This window comes from Perna viridis, chromosome 11 (genome assembly GCF_037379345.1).
Source record: "Perna viridis isolate PV_CMFRI_1.1 ecotype Kerala chromosome 11, ASM3737934v1, whole genome shotgun sequence".
Lineage (NCBI taxonomy): Eukaryota > Metazoa > Mollusca > Bivalvia > Mytilida > Mytilidae > Perna > Perna viridis.
This window is the reverse complement of record NC_142455.1, coordinates 33,933,866-33,945,189: the sequence shown is the minus strand read 5'-3', so window position 1 is coordinate 33,945,189 and position 11,324 is coordinate 33,933,866. Positions and strand designations below refer to the sequence as shown.

General features: G+C 33.1%; 1 pseudogene; it reads left to right on the top strand.

The window, feature by feature from the left end:
* Positions 1–6,716: 6,716 nt before the first annotated feature.
* Positions 6,717–8,096, top strand: LOC148603822 (uncharacterized; annotated as a pseudogene).
* Positions 8,097–11,324: the final 3,228 nt, after the last annotated feature.

Here is an 11,324-nt window from a genome sequence, read left to right as displayed (position 1 = left end):
CTATACCGATGAAGATACTTTATCACTCACATGCAAAGTGTAAAGGTTATGGCCGTTTTAATATAGTGATAATGTTGCTGTTTTTATTTTAAAACTGGGTGTACAAGGTGATATAATCATACATTTCAACAGTTTTGCAAAACAAAACAAAAAAAAAACAAAAAAACAAATTAGCCAGTTGCCGTATCACCATCAGGATACATGATGAACATTTTGTATTATTTTAATATATCATCATAACACACTTTTTTTTTAATTCTATCATTATGTTCTACTTCAATATTGTACCAATTAGTATCTTACTCTATAGCGACCTATATGTCTGAAAACATTTTTTTTTATTATCAGATTGTGTTGATAATAATTTTTTACATATAGGAGATTATTTTTAAAAGTACCATCATCACGTACTAACTGTCACTTGTCAGAGCTGACACAATATATACTAATTTAAGTGAAAATGTTTGAAAGAATCAGTCAAAGTGGGTAAAAACAGAAACATGCACGTTAAAAACCAAACGATTTAACAATGTAATATCACTCAAGGATACTTTCTTTATTTGAAAAGACCATTTTTTAAATTCTGTATCACTCGCTTTGCTCTGCAATTTGTTAATAGAATGTTAGAAAAGGGTTTTTGACTGCGTTATCTGACCTGAAATGTTCATTTTCAGTGCATTAAAATGAAATTATAACTCAATGGACCAATATGATATGGAAAATATCATAATTCTGCCTGTGCTAATAATCAAAGTACATTATCAAAATGAGATTTTTTTCATACCTGATTCTTACAGAGACTGACATTTAATGCTTAAATATCTATCCTATTAATTATCTAATTGTTGTCAATTTATAATAAACTCTCAACAATTTACTTTATTTAACTTCTTACACTAATAACAGCAATTTTCATTTTTGCTTTAAGTCATACATATAATTTGTTTTTACATAAACGTCTATAAGTAAAATTCATCTTTATCTGAATGATTTTTTTTTTTTTTTTTTTTTTTTTTTTTGTTAAATTACATTAATTTTTTTCGTGTTTTTATTTGGTGAGATATTATTAAACCCCCCTCTTCTCGTGAAAAGCGCACGTGTGTAGCGTTCATGTTGTACATTTGTCTATGCGCGCTAAATGGAATTTATATAAACTTTAACACATTCCTATGGCATCATTGTCCACTTGCTATTTTGTTATTCCATTCCATTTACGTTTTACTGATTCTATGAATTCAAAAAGGTTTCGCAAGGTTAGTTTTGCTCACAATTATTCTAATTTGATTTGTGTTTATTTCACCGTAGAAGCAACAAAGGGAACCAATGTACGAATGTTAACCTAAAACATATAATCCAAGGACAAAGACTAACAGAAAAACAGGCACACGCAGCAAGGACGATGACCTAATCAAAATAACACGTACAAAGAAACGAAAGTAAATAAGCAACCAGGCCTCCACAAAATACTAAGAGTATAGACCAGTTGTACCGGTAGGAAAGCTTCCTCTACTTTTCTAGAATTATCAGCCTCTTTCGAAATCACTAATAGTTTCAGCTTTCAATGAAGGTTTTCAATCTTACCGTGGCACCTGTTGTAAATCATTTACAACTACCTACATTTTGGATAATGCTCTTTTTTGGAAGACCAAATTTTCTCGTATGCATTTATAAAACAAAATTCTACATTTTCATGCACATATTTTTTGCCAATATATATTACTCATATTTATTATATTGCATATGTGTTCGATCTAAATAATAAACGTACAGGGAACAAAAACAAAACTAAGCCGGAAACATATCTACAAAACTACAAAATTAATGAATATTGTAAAGATCTGTTAAGGGGTTTATGAAGCACATGGTCATTTTGTTTTACCATTTTCCATATTTGCAATAACTCAACCTGTTGTCAATATTATGGATGAACAAAAGGAAAATATTATATACTAAAGTTGTTAAAGGGTGAAATGTTTCTTATTTCATGTTATCATAGCTGTAACATTCAAATCAAAATGTCCACCTCAGGTTTTAGTCTAGAAACCTACATGTGCATATATTCTGTACATTGATAACTTAATACAAATACTAACAGCAACACATGTACCATATTTAGATGCAGATGCCCCTTTCATATTGAATAACATATAATGATATGAAGTTTTTAATATAAGAAAAAAAAATATTTAACTTCTGCAGGCGATTCTTGCGGACGTTAAACTGTAATCATATTTCAGATATTAATTATGACAAAATTATACACCCTGTATACTATTCAGCGAGATTAAATTTATAGGTCAAGTTATACGTCTATTTACCTATTTTAACGACTATGAATGAATCATTTTCTAGTCTATACTGTTACTACAGGCTATAAAGACGATGTAGTAGCTAATCATACATTCGTTGCTGTTTCAGTCTCTTCCATAGCTATTTAAAGGCATTTGCATTCTGTTGTCATAATCGGTAAATCAGCTGTCACATCACCACAAAGAACAGTTTTCAAATATAAATAATCATTACTCATCTTTTTAAAAATGTAAAAGAAACATAGTATTTTATTTTCAAACAAGGACTAATGTCTAAAAAAGAATTTGGTAGGAGACATTTTAAGACGTATTTCCTCATACCCCTGATTTAGGAGTCTGTAACGCAGATATTTATGGCGTTCAAGGAAATCAGAGTAATTAGAACTTGTTCTAGCGTAGCGAATCAATTGTGAAATATAAACACCATATCTAGATGAGGGGATATTGCTGCACATGTAGGAAACTTTATGATACATCTGGTTTTTGTTCCTGGATTACATTCTTTTGGTTACCGCTAGAACCTTGTTTCCCTTGATTACTGATGAAAACAGTCATGTATTTAATGGGTATATGAAGCCACTTGTTCAAAAATACATTGCTCAGAGCAAACGCTTCTGGTGAACTGCATTTCAATACTCCATTCATTTTTTCCAACATGAATGTACCTTTTTATATTTAATTTATTTTTATTTTCAACTTCTATATTGTTTTTTCGTGGTAGTCATGTACATGATGTTTCTTATTTCTTAAGCATGCATGCTTGTTGTATGTTTAAATGTACAGATTGTCAGTATCGATAAGGAGATAGATTAGTAAAAATTTAGTGCTAGTTTACGAATCCTGTTTTTCAAAACTTGTTGATCTATTATGTATATATATTTGATATCAATAAACAAAATATCTTTAAACTAACACGTGAGACAAAGGACATTCCAGAAAATGTAAACGCAGCCTCATATATCGACATACACTTCGCGACCAACGAAAAAGGAAAAATTTTTACCAAACTATACGACAAACGCGATGACGTGTCTCCATCAGCACAATGAAAGGCGACCCGTTCATCGTGGCGTAGTTTTCTTTTTACAACCATCTATCCTTGACGTGAAACTTTATGAGCAACTCCGTGGTTGATTCTAGAAAGGGTAATCAATGAAACCAAGGTTATAGCGGTAATTAAAAGAATGTAATCCAGGGACAAAGACCAGACATGGAAAACAGACATACACAACAAAGAACATGCATAACTAAAATCATACATACACAGTAACAAAAGCAAATGAACAACTCGGACTCCACTAAAAACTGCGAGCATGAACCAGGTGCACCGGTAAGGTAAGCGTCCTCTGTGCTTTTCTGGAAACACCTACCGAGTCGCTCATAAAAAGTCAAGTCCGGGTAGACAAACGAGGAAAGGAAAACTATGACCCGTTCATAAAACTTCTGTAGTGATGACTTCAATCTTGTAGCAACATAACCCTGTTCCAGAACCCTATTTGTTAGAGTTCTAGCGCGATAAAAAAAGTCTGCGTAGTTTCGGCAAGCTCTGGCATAACGTTTGAGTTGTGGTATGAATATTCCATACGCAGGTGCTGAAGGGATGTTGCCAAAGATGAAAGGAAAGTTGACGATGTTGAATGAAAAGTCATGAAGTTTGTCGTAAAGTTTAGTCAACAGTTTTCCTTTACCATCGATTCCTTAGTAGAGGAGGTCAAGATATGAGGCTGACTTCACAGTGTATGTAATATCTTTTATCTCAAGTTCTTTGGGGTAGATGCAATGCATCAAATCCCCGAAATTAGGAATGTTTAAAAATAAATCGTCATCTATATAGCGGAAACTGAGATCAAATGATCTAGCCAAACGATATTCTTTCTTTCGGATCAGATCAGCTATAAAGTCAGCTTCATAAGAGTGAAGGAATAGGTCAGCAAGTAAAGAAGCGCAATTTGTTCCCATTGGAATGCCGACGGTTTGCTGAAAAACACGTCCACCAAGCTGGACAAGTATGTTGTCGATTAAAAATTCTCGCATTTTGTAAACATCTTCCTCTGTGTATTTTGAAGATGATTTGGAATAAGTTCTTACAAAATATGAGGAATCTCTATCAAGAACTATATATTTGAATCTAGGTTTACCATCTTTTAAAAAAAACAACGATGTACAATGTTTTTTAAGTCGGGGTTTTAATTGAGTATGGGGAATAAAAGTGTACAGTGTTGAAAAATCATAGGTTGTAATGATATTATTTTCAGATAATAGTCTTGAATCGATTGTCTCCAAAAGATATTTCGAATTGTTCAGGATGCACATTGAATTGATACCACTACGTGAGTAACAAATGTTGTGGTAGGACTGCAGACCCTCTTTGACAGTTGTGAGTATAGAAATTAAAAATTTTCAAATAGGTTTGGTGGTACATTTTGCAGATCCAGAGACCAAAAGAGGATAGCACAGATGGTTTTCCACAATCTCTTCTTTGGAGAGTGCGGTAGCAGAAAAGGCCTTACCACTGCTATTATTTTCTACGTATAGACATAGATGGAAACATCTTCTATGGATTAAAGCCGTGAACAGGTCCGACTGGGAGCCTTACAAAAGCACACGCATCTGTTCTCTTCATAACGTGGGTGGTTGGCACAACGCGGACCCAGAAGAAGAAAACTATGCCCGAACCATATGTTCTTACAAACAGAAGACCCAGAGTAAATTACAGAAGGAAAAAGAAGACATGAAAATTGCAAGACAGCTAACCATAGTTATTAGACCCCCCCCCCTTTTCCCAAAAAGACACCACAGACACACAATTATCACCTTTTTCAGTTTCAAATACTGCGCCTATTGATGGAAAAATGGATGAATTATTAACAAAAATCGTATTTTTGAAAGCTACAGAGCTAGTGTACATAAATATACCCTTCCTCCAATATTTTCAGATACATTTTGAGTCAAAATATTCAACCAGATCATATTTTTGACCTGTTATAACCAGTTTTAAAGAACAGTTCTCATTTTTTTTTACAGAAAACAATGACAATGCACTTTAAAATTATGCAAAAATTACTCTGTATACGTCACATTTTGAAAGGAGGAGAACGAAGGGTCCAGTTAGAAAAAGATCTGCACCTTTAATTCACCCCAATCTTTTAAATTCTACCTTTAGGTATCCTTTGTGCTTACTTTTTTGTCTGTATAAATGAATATCAGTTATTAGAGTAAGGAATAATAAATTTTGACAATTGATCAATCAATCGATATTTCATATCTGCAATAGATCAACAGCTATCTAAGCAGTGGGATGATCCCTTTTACAAAACATTCATATTATAGATATTTAGTTTACTGATTTGCTTCATAATTATAAAGCATCTGTAATTATGTTGTTATTTCAGCAATCCATAGAAACATATTAATTTTTATAGAATATCTACTAAGTATTTTGGCTGCTTTTGGGAAAAATGACACAAGAATAAGTTTTTTATAATGCATTTTTTTGCAGAGTTATCCCCTCTTTTCAATGCAAAATTCCATATGAATTTCGAAATAAATATTTTGAGTTTGTTGCATGTTATATTTTTGTAAATTTTTGTCTGTGTTTTTGGGTTAAATCATATTTTAACTAGACTATCAGGCAAAATAATTTTATTTTTATAGCCTGTTCAGAAAGAAAAAATCTGAATTAAACAGTCAATGGCCTTTTAAAATAAAATAGAATTGAGTCATAGACAGGGGTAAGCTTAATTAGACATCAACATATTAGACTAGAGTAGGTTGAAAAGTTAACAGTATATCTACCTTTCTTCGTTTTGGAATGTTATTTTTGTATACCTACAATATTTATCTGCAGGATATTTCAGCTGGAAATGAAAACAATAGACAGCTTGAGCAGGCAAATAAGGATTTTTCTATTTTCTCCAATTCGTATTGTTCATTTGATACTAACAGCATGAATGTTAAGATCAAAATCCAGACTGACTACTTTTTGATAACATTTAAATGCCACAGAGAATTTGGTAAATTGTCATAATAATTCGTTGATAAAGGTAATTTTTTTAACTCTAGTTTTAATATTTTTTTTAAATATATACTTTAACTCAACAAGAGGCTCCCAGGAGCCTAAATCGTTCACCTGCTTAAATGTTTCCCTTTCAAGGGCAATAACTTTAACAAAGAGATGTCTGACATTTTTGTCTCTAGAAGACTTTGGTTAGACTTATCATAAGGATCATTTCATCAAAACTGCTATAAACAACTTTGAACCCCACAAACTGTTTTAGGCCTTATTATAAGGATCATTTCATCAATTGAAAGTTTCATTCTATCTATCATAGTTTTAGGATAATGAGTGAAAACTGTAAAACCAAAGCGTCATTTATCTTCTTTCAATGGCAATAACTCTTACCAGGAATGGTCACTGACAACTTTGGTCCCTATAGACTTTTGTAGGCCTTATAATAAGGGTCATTTTAGCAGTTGGAAGAATTTGACTAAACCTAAGGGTTTTAGCGGTATATGCGAAAAACTACTGTCTGACTCCTATGTTCTATTTTAGCAACTGCAGCCATGTATTTTGGCGGATAAAAAATCCCCACATCATTCTATGAATGATACACCAAAGAACATTCATACCAAATTCGGTTCCTATTTTTGCTATGTTTCTGTAGCACTTAAAATAATTATCCAGGTTGAACTCAAAGCGAGGTGATTATTTTTCATGATTCAATTTTATACGTAGACTATAATAGAATAGGGCTATTAAATTGTCGATATTATACTCACTCTCTATTCTCTATTTAAAAATATAGAAATTAATCAATATAGAGGTCTGTACAAGACAATATTTACAAATATTCATGCTATAACCCTTTCATGTTATTGCACATATTTTGCAATAACTAAATCAAGCGCTCTTGTCACTGATGACATCATGATTTTGCACTACTTTTGTGGAGGTTAGAATTCGAAATTAATAGGTAGAGCCCAATTAACAATATCATGAAAGACGTTTCATTTTTGAAACCATTTGAGTGAAAGCATTTTTCGTTTCAGTTGCATATCTTCAAAGAGTTCCTGGATGCAATACTGAAAATGAGATGGTAACACACCAAGTAGAAGACAAAAAGATCATCCATTACAGCGATACAACCCATTGACAAATTTTGAGTCGTAATGATGCAACTTGGTCTTCGGTTCCTTTTACTTGATGTCGCGGATAGATACTCTGTATCAGCTTCTACTTTTTTGTCTTTTTTCACCACCTGGATTAACCTTATTCATACCGATTTAGAGATTAGTAATAATTTTCCTCCTAAAGAAATTATTCAAAAAACAATGTCTGATTCTTTTCGAAAACCATAACTCGATCAGTTGATTATTGATTGCACAGAAATATATATATCGAAAAGCTTCCAGTTTTGTCAATCAGAGTGTAACTTTTTCAAGTTCTGTGAACTAATGTGTTGGCATCACGCCTTCTGGCCTAATTTTCTTTGTATCAGAAGGTTGGGACGGAAGACTTTCAGATCGTGACATAACAATAGAAAGTGGGTTCTTGACCCACTGGAGCCTGATAATAGACGAAAATGGCTTCATCATATCTGACGTACTTGAAAAACTTCAGCGTGCATTGAATATTGCGTCTTTCAGAGGTATTAATTATCAGTTTATTACTGGAGATGTTTTTCAAAGACAAGAAATTGCCAACTCCGTATTCACGTTGAGGGAAGCATTGGACGTTTCCAAATGGGAAATGATAAAACAAATGTTGAATGTATTTCAGATTATTAATTTGTTGTAAAGGGGATTCTTTTAAATTGCATACTTTATTTGTCTTTGAATAGTTGTATGTTATTTACAATAAATTTACATTCGTCCACATCTTTGTTGCAGTATTGTTTGGACACTTGCATTCATACAAGTTATCCGAACTTAAACTTGTTGCTTTGTTTTCCAAGGCAAGATATCACAAAAACCAAAACGCTAATCCACCAAAACACCAAAACAAAAATCACCAAACCATCGGATTCACAATGCTCCATGTTTATCACGAGGGTTGAACTAACATTCATCTATATCAATGTCACACAATTATTCAATACTTTGAGGAAGATCTTGTCTTCGGCTTGGTGAAGATTCGCATTCATTTATATCTGTCTCGCAGCTCCTTCCCGTCCAGCAAAACCCTCATATGTGTTAAAACACCACACATGCATACCAACTTTGTATTCGTCAACATCTTTTTCACAACGAGACCATGCATCCAAACATAACAAATTGTCTGTTCATTATTGTAAATACTTTCTTTCCTACCGTTTTTACAGTGATTCGGTATGACAGATATGGCAGCATCATGCTTAATTTCACATTCATCACCTTTTCACTCCGTTGGAAAATAGCGTATACACTTATCGAAATAAGCGAAAGATTGCAATATTCGCACCAAACTTCTAACCTTCTCGATTTATAAATTTTTAAGATAAACTGATTTTTTTCCTATACCGGTACAATTTCCTTTTCCATGGAAAGATTTGTTACATTTATTTTTTTTTTACATGTGATGTATTCGTTTTAAGGTATGTAATGCTTTTTCACACGATGATTCTGTCCATCTGCTTGTACAGTGGCAAACAAAGTTAGTTATAGTAATTTCACATGTTCAATTGTCTTGTTCTCACGGACTAGACGTGCATTGATTTGTTAATTTGTATACTCTACCAGACCTGCCAGCAAGTCAAATACAAGCAAAAGAAGTTTGATTACGTATATTACATGTGTAACATTTTTTACTATTAAATTAGTTACCCATGTAAGAGCAGTGGTAACTTGTACCGGTGTTTGAACACACTTCCCCATTGTGACATTAATTTGCTCGGCAGAGATCTTAAGCGCATAGAGCCTGACAAGTCGAACCTGTCAGACAAACACATGTGTATTGTCCCATTGTTGTTTTACATGTTCCACTATGTGAACATGTATTAGATGTACAGTAGTTCGGCCGATTGTATCGTGACCCCGTTGGACATGAGCATGTGTATGTACTCTAACTTGCTGTACAGTTGTTGACTGGTGACATGTGTAAGGTTTACAATTATCCCGCCTTTCACACTTGTTGCCAGTCCATCCAAGTTTACAGGTACAATTGTATAAACGACCACTTACAGAACACGTTGCGCCATTACAACAGAGTAAACTCATAAATTAATATATAAGAATAATTCCTATGTTCACAATTCTTACCAGTGTAAGCAGTAGGGTAATAACAATTGTAATCAGTACTGCTTGCATCTCTTTGTATCTCTGGAATCTGTACCATACATTTACTTTCGGTTTGGTACAAGTTACATGTGTATCCATAAACATTACTACTACATCGACCATGGCTTCCAGATGGGTTAGACTTACAATGATATAATTGTATTGTTATCACCGTTGCTTTATTTTGGTAGGAATTAGTGTTGTACTTTGGGTTTTGTCACATCATTTATTTGTAAAGTCCTGCTTACTATACAAGCCATTCCATTCTGGCTAAGTGACTGATAGATTCCCCCATTTTTACAGGAATGAATGTCACGGGTCTTACTAATCATAACTACATTTGTATGCCCAATGTTTACTAAAACAGCATAAATGCGCTGCACATGCACTGAATTTACTGATCAAAAATATTACAGTGTTATTTAGTGATTCAGTGAAAATTCGGTGCGTTTTACTCAAATCATGTTCAGTGTATTCAGTAAAGCGTTAAGTATGTTCGGTAATCTGCTTGAACGTCAGTTGAATGTGTTCAGTAGCCGTTTAGTAGTATTCAGTCACTGACGATTATTTATATTAATTAGTAAACAAGTGTCTGTTCGGTATATTTCACTTTACGGAAATATCATTTTCGTTATCTCCCTCTGACCTTTAATATAATTTTGCATGCATTAAGAAGTTGCTAATGTTTTGTTATACTTGTTCCTTTTGACTTCTGCCTAGATTTTAGTTTATTTCATTAGATTTCATTGTACTATTCGCCCGGTGTTGACATGGATTAGGACCGCTTATCACGCATGTTGCCAGTCCAACCAGATTAACATGTATATTTATATGAACGACTACTAACAGAATATGCTGTAACATTACGACAGGGTGAACTCGAAAAATAATTCCTATATTTACAGTACACGCCATTCCATTCTGACTAAGTGATTGACAGATTCCCTCATTTTTACAGGAATGACTGTCACGTGTCTCTGTTATCTCACATCGTTATCCATAACTACCAAATGGACATGCGCTACCAAGGTGCTTGTACATGTTCCTGTGTTACAGATTTTAATAGATTGCAATCGTTAAGACCTGATATACATGGTCTTCCAACAACCCTAAAACATTCAACATTTACGCATAGATTAATAATAGTCTAAATTTAGTGTTAGTGTGTTTTTTGTTAATGTAAAACAATCTCATCTTTGTTTGTGTAAGGCAATTCAACATATTTGAAAAAAATCATGATAAAACATTTTTTACGTAATTTACAAATTTTCATGGAGAAAAAAATCCACGAACGGAAACGCTTCAAATAAAAGCCATTTCCAACACTACCGCGGACACCTGAAAAGCATGAATGATGTACACTTGAAAATAATATGTATTACTCTAATAATATTTGAGAAAATATCGCTGATAGATGTACATTTGTAGTAATTTTTAAAAAAATCACTTTCGGTCTATAATCACTTGGCCGATATACAAGTACAAATAACCTTAAACTTAATTGTTGACAAGCTTATTATACAGGTTACCTTAAGTAAATGTATGTCATGTATACAGCGGTGAGCATTTGATGTCTCAACACACTTACACTTTTTTCTATTTTTATTACGGCTTGAAAAAATCCCAAATTTGGCGTATTGGCAGTGTGTTTTTTTTTCGTGACCAAACACTAGGCATAATCCATTTTTGATTAAACGTACCCTCACTCGAAACCATTTTAATTGAAGGTTGTGGCATTATCTTACTATTATTTGATATAAT